Source organism: Poecilia reticulata, chromosome 7 (assembly GCF_904066995.2).
Source record: "Poecilia reticulata chromosome 7, P_reticulata-male-v2, whole genome shotgun sequence".
Lineage (NCBI taxonomy): Eukaryota > Metazoa > Chordata > Actinopteri > Cyprinodontiformes > Poeciliidae > Poecilia > Poecilia reticulata.
Window position 1 is genome coordinate 2,583,527 of NC_088836.1, and position 12,023 is coordinate 2,595,549.

The window sequence follows — 12,023 nt, forward strand, 5'->3', positions numbered from 1 at the left end:
AACAAAGGCAAGAGGAGAACTGGTGTGTTCCTTCCGTGGGACCAGAAAGATCGTGAGACGAGGAGAAGGGAGCTACAGAGCTGCAAGACAAGAAGCTGAGGACCGCCACGCGCATGAGGAAGTCACCCTGAGGCCCGAGACCTGCCGCTCTAAGTCCAGTACTCTTCCTGTACTGGGAACCTCCTGCTGCTGCAACACCTTCTTCATCATCAGGCCAGTTCTGGGGTTCAAAATGCCAAACTCTGTCCGTCTCTCTCAAAGTTTCCCTTTTTTAGTTCTCAGTGTCAGCATTAGGGAAAGATAGGCTAGATTATTGATTTTACTTATTTGATTATTTCTGCTAATGAATTAAGCTGTACTGACCCTTGCAAAATTGCCTTACTAATAAATAATTAGCATTTAAGAAAATCTAAAAGATGTTGTGGACATTCAATTAATGAGTCACCTTAAAGTTCTTTGATGGTTGTGAAATAGCTATGAAGTTTGATTCTGGGAGGAAAAGTAGAAATGTTTTATAGGTTGCTTTTAGCCAAAACTAAAATAATGACCTTGGGACTTAACTCTAAGTCACTAAATTTAATCTAGCCGTTAACAAGTGCCGTTATTTTAGGGAGGAGCTACCGTTAACAGGAGTGGTTGTAGGGGTTATGTCGCTGTGAGGGCTACTCAGCGGATTGCCCCCCAACTGTAAAAGGTCATAACTTCTGGATCGAAGGTAGTCAGAGCTAGACGAGTCCTTTCCGACCCCAGTTTAAACAGATTATTCTCCACAAACTATCGCTAGGGTAGACCCGAGTTTCTGGGGATTTTCCGGACCTGTTAGACAGAGAACTGGGCAGTAGTGAGTCCGAAGAGTTGTGAGGAGTGGGCGGGACTTACTATTGGGTAGTAACAGACATGGCGTCCCTGGTGGGCCCGACTCTAATGAGTAGGAGGGCTTTACTTTGAACAAATCAGTAAAAACAGACGAGAGTGTGTGAATAGCTAACTTGGGAGACCAGCTCTTAGGAAATAGAGTTGGGAGCGACTGATGAGTCTTGTCAGCCGCGACCTTTGCAGTAACTGTACAGCGTGCAGGCGAGGGAAAAGCTTCCGCTGAAGATGAACAGATGCATTAAGAAGAGAAGCCAGTAGCCAACCTAGCCTAGACCCATCCTGCTCTAAGGTACCCTGAGAGGCTTTGGGGATAGGCGACTCGGAGACAAAGAGACCGAGGAGTATGACGCAAGGTCGTACGTCCAGAAGATGTAAGTAATTTCACAAGGAAGTGGTGAAATGCATCTGGAGCTCAAGGTCGAGCATCTGAGCACACGCATGAGGGAGCTCATTGGCGTGGAAATGACGAAGTGGACTGCTATGTCCAACAGAGAAAAATTGTCTTTGTCGGAGCCGAGAAGTGGGACAATACTCCCAGAGGACGGAGTCCCAGAAGAGTACGTGGATGAGGTCGTGCGGAGCGTGCATGAAGCCCTTGGACATGCAGGCGTACGGCCTACCCGTAAGGAGCTGGATGAGCATGAGCTTTGGATCCCAGTGAAACAAGTCCAACGCGTGCTACGGGCTGTGAGGTATGTGGACAATACAACGCAGGCCGCCGAGGGCAGCGGTTGGAAGGGTTGTTCATCAAGAGCACATACCCGGGGTTCAATCTGCATGGATGTAGCAGGCCCCATGGATAACAGAAAAGAGAGGTGAGGAGTACCTCTTGGTGCTGATGGACATGGTGTAACAGTGACAGCTGAAAAAGAGCAGGTCTTCCCCTGCAGAGGAACTCCGTTCACGTCACAGAAAGCCGGAAGGCGAAGGCACTTCTCCTTTTTGCCCAGAGAGGGAAAGGGGAAGTTGCAGTTTACAGTGTCATTGAAAACAGGACAGAAAGTTTGGATTAAAGATCAAGATCGGCCTGTAGTCACGGTGATCAAGTTGAAATTCAATGGAATGGATTTTGTGAAGCAAGTACTGCAATGTAAAAAAGTATTACTTATGAAGAAAGGGGTCCACGAGGTCAGTGTTCAAGCCAGTTCTTAGCTAAAGCGAACCAGAACATTGCAGAATCAAGCATCATGCCATCCTGTGTTAGACTGGCTACTATTACAGGATGATTGCCATTCAAAGAACAACTTCAAGGCTTAGGACTAGGAGGGCCCTGAAGAAATTGGATTATGCTAAGAAGAACTCCTGTCACAAAAGGATGGATTAAACTGGAAAAGGGACTGAAGTCGTGAGGAAGGAGTGGCGTCATAGACAACCACCAAGATCAATCCTGCAACAAAGTGTTGAAACCACACCCAACACCTGGAAGCAACCTGTGGACTTCACAGAGTCCTGCCTGACAGAGTCCTGTTGCCTCCGACAACTCCAGTAACCCTTTAACGACCCCAGCGATGGAAAGGATTATGATTATGGATAAAGCGTCATGCTGCTTATGCTTTTTGTTTTGCTCTACTGAACATCCAGAGTTTTTTTATTTTTATTTGAGGCTTTTTGCCCATCAACCTGTCCCTAAGGAATCTTCCACATCCTGAAGAACCAACGCTTCATTCAGCTGAGGATTTTTTGTCACTGTTAAAGGATCAGAGCGACCTGGGTTCTCTTCAACATTCGTCACTTCCTGAGAGACATCAAAACTCCAAGGAGGGGTGTCAAAGAGCAGTGGAGTTTGAAGACTGTTGAGCTCTTGGTGACGACTGAGGATCTGCATCTTCACATCCCAGGCTGCTGAGGCCTTGGTGACGACGGAGGATCTGCATCTTCACATCCCAGACTGCTGTGGCCTTGGTGACGATGGAGGATCTTCACATCCCAGACTGCCATCTTCTCTTTCCAGGGGATGAGGACGCAGACCTGCAAGAGGATGTTGGGTTCCAGCATGTGAAAGGTCTGACCTCGCGGAGGGGGTGTCGAGAAAGTCGAGCTCATCCCACTTCCCCATGCTGGAGATTTAGTTTAATAGTAATAATAAATAAATTACCTTAAAATTAATGACAGTGACATCAAGACCCAACAATAGAGTCAGACGGTAATAAAATGAATCTGGTTGTGTGTGTTGTTATTGTGTCCTGCAAACTTTGCTTTAATTCTACTTTTTTCTATTTAATCATAAAAAATCATAGTCAGGCAGAAGAAAGTCATGAAACAGGAAGAGCTGGTTTCTGAAGAAAGGGGAAGTTTCTGTCTTGCATCAGGCTAAAAATAGTTCAGACCATTCCTTATTTAAAGCATTAAAGGTTTTAAAGAATAAAATCTAAACATTTTGAGAGATTGGATAAAACCCAGAGTAAAATACTTAAATAATGACTTATAATTATGCCAATAATTATATTGGTTTAACCAGTGGTTGATGTTGATTTGATTATAAGATATTTACACTTACTCTTACACTTGTGGAAGTACTTAAAGGTGAAACAAGTAACTGTAATTTGGTATCAGATAATTACAATAATGGATTATTATTGGTTCTTTTCAGAAATGTCTGTAATAACTCACATTATGATTATAATAAGAGTAACTAATAAGTTATGGTTATTATAACATTATAATGAATGTTGAATCAGATAAACTAAAAGGTTATAATGTGATTTTGACATTGAACTTGAAAAGGTGTAAATGTTGTAACTGTAATTAAAGGTCATGATGTTGTGTTGAAGGTAGATGGTAGGTGAAAGGTCAGGGGAAAGAGGAACTGATAGGAGACGGAGAAGATAAGGCTTATTGCTAAACTTCAACTTGCCTAAGAAAGGTTGGGCAGGAAACAGAGGTAGGAGGAACTGTTGAACAACTTGGGACATTAGAACAGAGATCCGGTCATAAGGTCTCCATGGTGATGGAGATGAGATCATCTGTCCAAGCAGTCAGCCAATGAGACAGGCACGCAACAAAGCTAGCCAATGCAAACGCACCAAAAGGTGGATAACCTTTATAAGGTGGGTGCAACAGAGGAATCGTTGTTGGATCCTTCAGGCAGCTTCGAGCCAAGACGGAGATGGACAAAGAACTCTGCAGCTGAAGAAGAGCCGGGCCACAGAGCCGGAGACTCTTCTGCACATGGGGACCAACCCGTTAGCCCCGCAACATGTGGCTTCAAATCGCACTTCTCTCAACAGCTGGGTTTAGACCCCCAAAGACAAAGACCAAGGCAAAGATGAAGATAAAGACAAAGAAAAAGAACAAAGGCAAAGAGGAAGAACTGGTGTTCCTTCCGTGGGACCAGAAAGATCGTGAGACGAGGAGAAGAGCTACAGAGCTGCAAGACAGAAGCTGAGGACCGCCCGCGCATGAGGAAGTCCCTGAGGCCGAGACCTGCCGCTCTAATCAGTACTCTTCTGTACTGGGAACCTCCTGCTGCTGCAACCTTCTTCATCATCAGGCCAGTTCTGGGGTTCAAATGCCAAACTCTGTCCGTCTCTCTCAAAGTTTCCCTTTTTTAGTTCTCATGTCAGCATTAGGGAAGATAGGCTAGATTATTGATTACTTATTGATATTTCTGCTAATGAATTAAGCTGTACTGACCCTTGCAAAATTGCCTTACTAATAAAATATTAGCATTTAAGAAAATCTAAAAGATGTTGTGGACATTCAATTAATGAGTCACCTTAAAGTTCTTTGATGGTTGTGAAATAGCTATGAAGTTTGATTCTGGGAGGAAAAAGTAGAAATGTTTTATAGGTTGCTTTTAGCCAAAACTAAAATAATGACCTTGGGACTTAACTCTAAGTCACTAAATTTAATCTAGCCGTTAACAAGTGCCGTTATTTTAGGAGAGGAGCTACCGTTAACAGGAGTGGTTGTAGGGGTTATGTCGCTGTGAGGGCTACTCAGCGGATTGCCCCCCAACTGTAAAAGGTCATAACTTCTGGATCGAAGGTAGTCAGAGCTAGACGAGTCCTTTCCGACCCCAGTTTAAACAGATTATTCTCCACAAACTATCGCTAGGGTAAGACCCGAGTTTCTGGGGATTTTCCGGACCTGTTAGACAGAGAACTGGGCAGTAGTGAGTCCGAAGAGTTGTGAGGAGTGGGCGGGACTTACTATTGGGTAGTAACAGACATGGCGTCCCTGGGTGGGCCCGACCCTAATGAGTAGGAGGGCCTTACTTTGACCAAGTCAGTAAAAACAGACGAGAGGGTCTGAATAGCTCACTTGGGAGACCAGCTCTTAGGAAATAGAGTTGGGAGCGACTGATGAGGCTTGTCAGCCGCGACCCTTGCAGTAACTGTACAGCGTGCAGGCGAGGGAAAAGCTTCCGCTTAAGATGAACAGCTGCATCAAGAAGGGAAGCCAGTAGCCAACCTAGCCTAGACCCATCCCTGCTCTAAGGTACCCTGAGAGGCTTTGGGGGATAGGCGACTCGGAGACAAAGAGACCGAGGAGTATGACGCAAGGTCGTACGTCCAGAAGATGTAAGTAATTTCACAAGGAAGTGGTGAAATGCATCTGGAGCTCAAGGTCGAGCATCTGAGCACACGCATGAGGGAGCTCATTGGCGTGGAAATGACGAAGTGGACTGCTATGTCCAACAGAGAAAAATTGTCTTTGTCGGAGCCGAGAAGTGGGACAATACTCCCAGAGGACGGGAGGTCCCAGAAGAGTACGTGGATGAGGTCGTGCGGAGCGTGCATGAAGCCCTTGGACATGCAGGCGTACGGCCTACCCGTAAGGAGCTGGATGAGCATGAGCTTTGGATCCCAGTGAAACAAGTCCAACGCGTGCTACGGGGCTGTGAGGTATGTGGACAATACAACGCAGGCCGCCGAGGGCAGCGGTTGGAAGGGTTGTTCATCAAGAGCACATTACCCGGGGGTTCAATCTGCATGGATGTAGCAGGCCCCATGGATAACAGAAAAGAGAGGTGAGGAGTACCTCTTGGTGCTGATGGACATGGTGTAACAGTGACAGCTGAAAAAGAGCAGGTCTTCCCCTGCAGAGGAACTCCGTTCACGTCACAGAAAGCCGGAAGGCGAAGGCACTTCTCCTTTTTGCCCAGAGAGGGAAAGGGGAAGTTGCAGTTTACAGTGTCATTGAAAACAGGACAGAAAGTTTGGATTAAAGATCAAGATCGGCCTGTAGTCACGGTGATCAAGTTGAAATTCAATGGAATGGATTTTGTGAAGCAAGTACTGCAATGTAAAAAAGTATTACTTATGAAGAAAGGGGTCCACGAGGTCAGTGTTCAAGCCAGTTCTTAGCTAAAGCGAACCAGAACATTGCAAGAATCAAGCATCATGCCATCCTGTGTTAGACTGGCTACTATTACAGGATGATTGCCATTCAAAGAACAACTTCAAGGCTTAGGACTAGGAGGGCCCTGAAGAAATTGGATTATGCTAAAGAAGAACTCCTGTCACAAAAGGATGGATTAAACTGGAAAAGGGACTGAAGTCGTGAGGAAGGAGTGGCGTCATAGACAACCACCAAGATCAATCCTGCAACAAAGTGTTGAAACCACACCCAACACCTGGAAGCAACCTGTGGACTTCACAGAGTCCTGCCTGACAGAGTCCTGTTGCCTCCGACAACTCCAGTAACCCTTTAACGACCCCAGCGATGGAAAAGGATTATGATTATGGATAAAGCGTCATGCTGCTTATGCTTTTTGTTTTGCTCTACTGAACATCCAGAGTTTTTTTTATTTTTTATTTGAGGCTTTTTGCCCATCAACCTGTCCCTAAGGAATCTTCCACATCCTGAAGAACCAACGCTTCATTCAGCTGAGGATTTTTTGTCACTGTTAAAGGATCAGAGCGACCTGGGTTCTCTTCAACATTCGTCACTTCCTGAGAGACATCAAAACTCCAAGGAGGGGGTGTCAAAGAGCAGTGGAGTTTGAAGACTGCTGAGCCCTTGGTGACGACTGAGGATCTGCATCTTCACATCCCAGGCTGCTGAGGCCTTGGTGACGACGGAGGATCTGCATCTTCACATCCCAGACTGCTGTGGCCTTGGTGACGATGGAGGATCTTCACATCCCAGACTGCCATCTTCTCTTTCCAGGGGATGAGGACGCAGACCTGCAAGAGGATGTTGGGTTCCCAGCATGTGAAAGGTCTGACCTCGCGGAGGGGGTGTCGAGAAAAGTCGAGCTCATCCCACTTCCCCATGCTGGAGATTTTAGTTTAATAGTAATAATAAATAAAATTACCTTAAAATTAATGACAGGTGACATCAAGACCCAACAATAGAGTCAGACGGTAATAAAATGAATCTGGTTGTGTGTGTTGTTATTGTGTCCTGCAAACTTTGCTTTAATTCTACTTTTTTCTATTTAATCATAAAAAATCATAGTCAGGCAGAAAGAAAGTCATGAAACAGGAAGAGCTGGTTTTCTGAAGAAAAGGGGAAGTTTCTGTCTTGCATCAGGCTAAAAATAGTTCAGACCATTCCTTATTTTAAAGCATTAAAGGTTTTTAAAGAATAAAATCTAAACATTTTGAGAGATTGGATAAAACCCAGAGTAAAATACTTAAAATAATGACTTATAATTATGCCAATAATTAATATTGGTTTAACCAGTGGTTGATGTTGATTTGATTATAAGAATATTTACACTTACTCTTACACTTGTGGAAGTACTTAAAGGTGAAACAAGTAACTGTAATTTGGTATCAGATAATTACAATAATGGATTATTATTGGGTTCTTTTCAGAAATGTCTGTAATAACTCACATTATGATTATAATAAGAGTAACTAATAAGTTATGGTTATTATAACATTATAAATGAATGTTGAATCAGATAAACTAAAAGGTTATAAATGTGATTTTGACATTGAACTTGAAAAGGTGTAAAATGTTGTAACTGTAATTAAAGGTCACTGATGTTGTGTTGAAGGTAGATGGTAGGTGAAAGGTCAGGGGAAAAGAGGAACTGATAGGAGAACGGAGAAGATAAGGCCTTATTGCTAAACTTCAACTTGCCTAAGAAAAGGTTGGGCAGGAAACAGAGGTAGGAGGAACTGTTGAACAACTTGGGGACATTAGAACAGAGATCCGGTCATAAGGTCTCCATGGTGATGGAGATGAGATCATCTGTCCAAGCAGTCAGCCAATGAGACAGGCACAGCAACAAAGCTAGCCAATGCAAACGCACCAAAAGGTGGATAAACCCTTTATAAGGTGGGTGCAACAGAGGAATCGTTGGTTGGATCCTTCAGGCAGCTTCGAGCCAAGACGGAGATGGACAAAGAACTCTGCAGCTGAAGAAGAGCCGGGGCCACAGAGCCGGAGACTCTTCTGCACATGGGGACCAACCCGTTAGCCCCGCAACATGTGGCTTCAAATCGCACTTCTCTCAACAGCTGGGTTTAGACCCCCAAAGACAAAGACCAAGGCAAAGATGAAGATAAAGACAAAGAAAAAGAACAAAGGCAAAGAGGAAGAACTGGTGTGTTCCTTCCGTGGGACCAGAAAGATCGTGAGACGAGGAGAAGGGAGCTACAGAGCTGCAAGACAAGAAGCTGAGGACCGCCACGCGCATGAGGAAGTCACCCTGAGGCCCGAGACCTGCCGCTCTAAGTCAGTACTCTTCCTGTACTGGGAACCTCCTGCTGCTGCAACACCTTCTTCATCATCAGGCCAGTTCTGGGGTTCAAAATGCCAAACTCTGTCCGTCTCTCTCAAAGTTTCCCTTTTTTAGTTCTCAGTGTCAGCATTAGGGAAAGATAGGCTAGATTATTGATTTTACTTATTTGATTATTTCTGCTAATGAATTAAGCTGTACTGACCCTTGCAAAATTGCCTTACTAATAAAATAATTAGCATTTAAGAAAATCTAAAAGATGTTGTGGACATTCAATTAATGAGTCACCTTAAAGTTCTTTGATGGTTGTGAAATAGCTATGAAGTTTGATTCTGGGAGGAAAAAGTAGAAATGTTTTATAGGTTGCTTTTAGCCAAAACTAAAATAATGACCTTGGGACTTAACTCTAAGTCACTAAATTTAATCTAGCCGTTAACAAGTGCCGTTATTTTAGGAGAGGAGCTACCGTTAACAGGAGTGGTTGTAGGGGTTATGTCGCTGTGAGGGCTACTCAGCGGATTGCCCCCCAACTGTAAAAGGTCATAACTTCTGGATCGAAGGTAGTCAGAGCTAGACGAGTCCTTTCCGACCCCAGTTTAAACAGATTATTCTCCACAAACTATCGCTAGGGTAAGACCCGAGTTTCTGGGGATTTTCCGGACCTGTTAGACAGAGAACTGGGCAGTAGTGAGTCCGAAGAGTTGTGAGGAGTGGGCGGGACTTACTATTGGGTAGTAACAGACAATGCCTTTCCAGTATTGTTCAGTCTCCAGCCTTGGTGGGCCTGCTCTGTTGTTAGTACCCTGCCATTGAGAGTACACTTTAGCTGGTTGGGTGGAGAAGAGCCGGTTAATCCTCCTGGCTTCGTTCTCTCTTGTGTATCTCTTTAGGCAGCTGGCCAAGGCTTGGAGCCTTTGTTTGGCAGTTTCGAGTGCTTCAGGTATGGGCATCTGGCTGTACTTCTTCGGTACTGATCTTTTCATTGCACCCCTTTGGAGCTTTGATAGTTGGCTCACTTCCCTCCTTGTTATCTTGATTTTAGCCTCTAACCGTCTTTTCCATGGTGAGTATTGGGTCTCATGGTTTCTCTTGTAGTCAAGCATCTCAAGGATCACTGATGTATCTATTATGTAATGGTGTTGGTAGGGATAGATCTTAATACTGCATTCACATCTTCCATGAGACTTTCTGATGGTACTTCACTCAGCCGTTGTGATTGGCATTGGGGCTGTTTGGTGTTCATTCGGGCCATGATTCTCTCAGGTCAGTTGCTGCCTCGTTCAGCTTTGATGGTTCGTTCATTACTGTGGCTACACCCCAAGTTTCTGGGCGGGTAGTTGTAGTTAACTCCCCTCTGACCTGGCGTCCTGGTTCCTTCCCCTTGCCGTAGCATTTGTGTTATACCTCGTCAATCTCAAGTTGTGATAGCAGTTGCCGTTTGCGGATGTTGGAACACTGAGCTACTAGTTGTTTAGCAGTTAGTGTCGACTGGGGATGTCAAACTAACCATTCCTCCCACAGTCTTTGCATGTAGCCCCTCTGACTAGGATTACTTGAGTAGTAGCATTCCAACAGATCCATGTTTTCACCTCTCGCCCATTTCCGTCTTGTTCCAGTAGCCCATTTTTCATCAAGGTGCTCTGGTTCCCCAGCACCTGACGCAGACCTTGTTTGGCCGGGCGACGTCTGAGCCGGCATGTCATGCTTATCAATGTCTCTCATGGTATGAGGTAGGCTATATAGCTCAAAGGGTCTTGCCTAAGGACCCACACTGGATAGCTCAATTTCAATGTTGTAACTTTTTTGCCCCAGGTCTCCCGGGTGAAAGACTGGTGACTTACCCATTGAGCTATAAAGTCAGCTACTGTATAGCTACTGACATATATATATATATATATATATATATATATATATATATATATATATATATATATATAAAATTAAAATTTTCTTTATAACTTTATCATTATGTTCTATGACAGTGATTATTAAAGGTCATGGAGGTAAAACGATATTATGACCAAGGTTAGGAATAAATATTCTAAATTTAGCACTAATATATCAGAACAGGGAAGGTTCAGAGGCAGGGAGGAATCTAAGCAGTGTTGGTATCGACTCCTCACATCCCAGTGAATGAGACTTCCCTGGATCCTTTCTAGAGTTTGAGATGGCCATGGATCTATCGGGCTCTGCGAGCGCAGCAGTAAAACTTGCTGTCAGAATGATTAAGGCTAATCAGGAAACATGGGAAGGGAGGTAATTTAGCATGTGAATGCTAATTAGTGCTAGCATTTAGACTGGCAGACGATGATTGAAGCTGCGCATCGGCTGCCTGCGCTGGTTACACAGCAGAAAAATACCCAGCAGTCTGTCGGGTGGGGGGAATGATTGATAATCTTTGCGTCGAGCTGCTGCCTGTTTCCCTGTTTATGTGTAAATGAGTGTGAAATATTGTTTCACTTACTCTCCGATGTTAACTCGTAATGCGCAGATGAGCTCAACACCTGAACACTCTAATTCCATCCCCATCCCATTAGCTAGAACTTAGTGAAATAATGTCCAATTTGTTTTCAATAACGCTCAAAAAGCTCCTTTTTATATTTGCACGTTTTTCCATCTCCTGCTCAAAAAGATATTAGCAGATATTAGTGCTTCTGAAATTACAGTTTGTACTGCTGTGATGTGCATGAATATATACAATGAGTGTGAGGGAATGGCTGTTTTAGAGCTGCTGTGTTATAGCCTCTATAAATGCATGTGTTTGAAGTTGCTATAAGAGCCTTTTGAGTGCAGACCAGTGTGTAAATCCTACAGAGGCAAAATTACTGCTTTAAGCGGTGCTGGTGTTTGAGTGAATTATTAGCCTGCTCTCTCCCCTACTGCTCGTCTGCTCTCCTTGTCTTTGAGTCTTACAGTTTTCATGTCTGCGACGACTCTCTGCTTCCCAACACTCATATGTCACCTTCAGCTCCCTCTCTCTCCTGAGTTACGTGGGTTTGATGCCTACAAATCTGCCTCCCTAGAGACTTTCTCGCCTCATTTATGTGAGAGTCAGTGTGTGTGGCGAACTGTCCTTCTCTCTTGAACTGAGTTTCTGAATCTTGTCCATCCATTAGAGCATTATGGCACATCAACCTGCTAAAAAAAGGTGATTTTATGCTTTTTGTGAAACAAAGTGAGATAAACTGGTACAGGAAAGAATATGAAAGGAAAAAGGAACTGTATATAATAAGAGTACATAGTAGACTGCTGATATTTGTAGTGTTTAAGCTCCACAGTCACCTGTGAATCGCTAAAATACGCAAATAAATCTAAAAATGGTAACAGCCGTCTATGTTAATAGTTCAAACATAGTATATTAATGAACACAGTTGAAACCATCTTAGCGCTAATAAAGAAGCTAATGTCATCGATCTTCCTTATCACCACACGTTGGGTGTATCCAATTAATGCTTAGGAAACAAAATGACACCGCTGGATTGGTTGCTTCATAAATGTCATTGACTTG

The 12,023-nt window shown here is 44.0% G+C and overlaps 1 protein-coding gene and 1 long non-coding RNA gene across 4 annotated transcripts in view; both read left to right on the plus strand.

Moving 5' to 3' along the window:
- LOC103466867 (plexin-A1-like) overlaps nt 1–12,023 on the plus strand; it is a 333,062-nt gene that overhangs the window by 86,516 nt on the left and 234,523 nt on the right. The gene's annotated exons all lie outside the window — the stretch shown is intronic.
- LOC145552152 (uncharacterized) lies at nt 4,546–8,773 on the plus strand. Its single transcript, XR_014088099.1, has 2 exons — nt 4,546–5,576; nt 5,824–8,773. It is a non-coding gene; the product is annotated as an uncharacterized LOC145552152 (long non-coding RNA).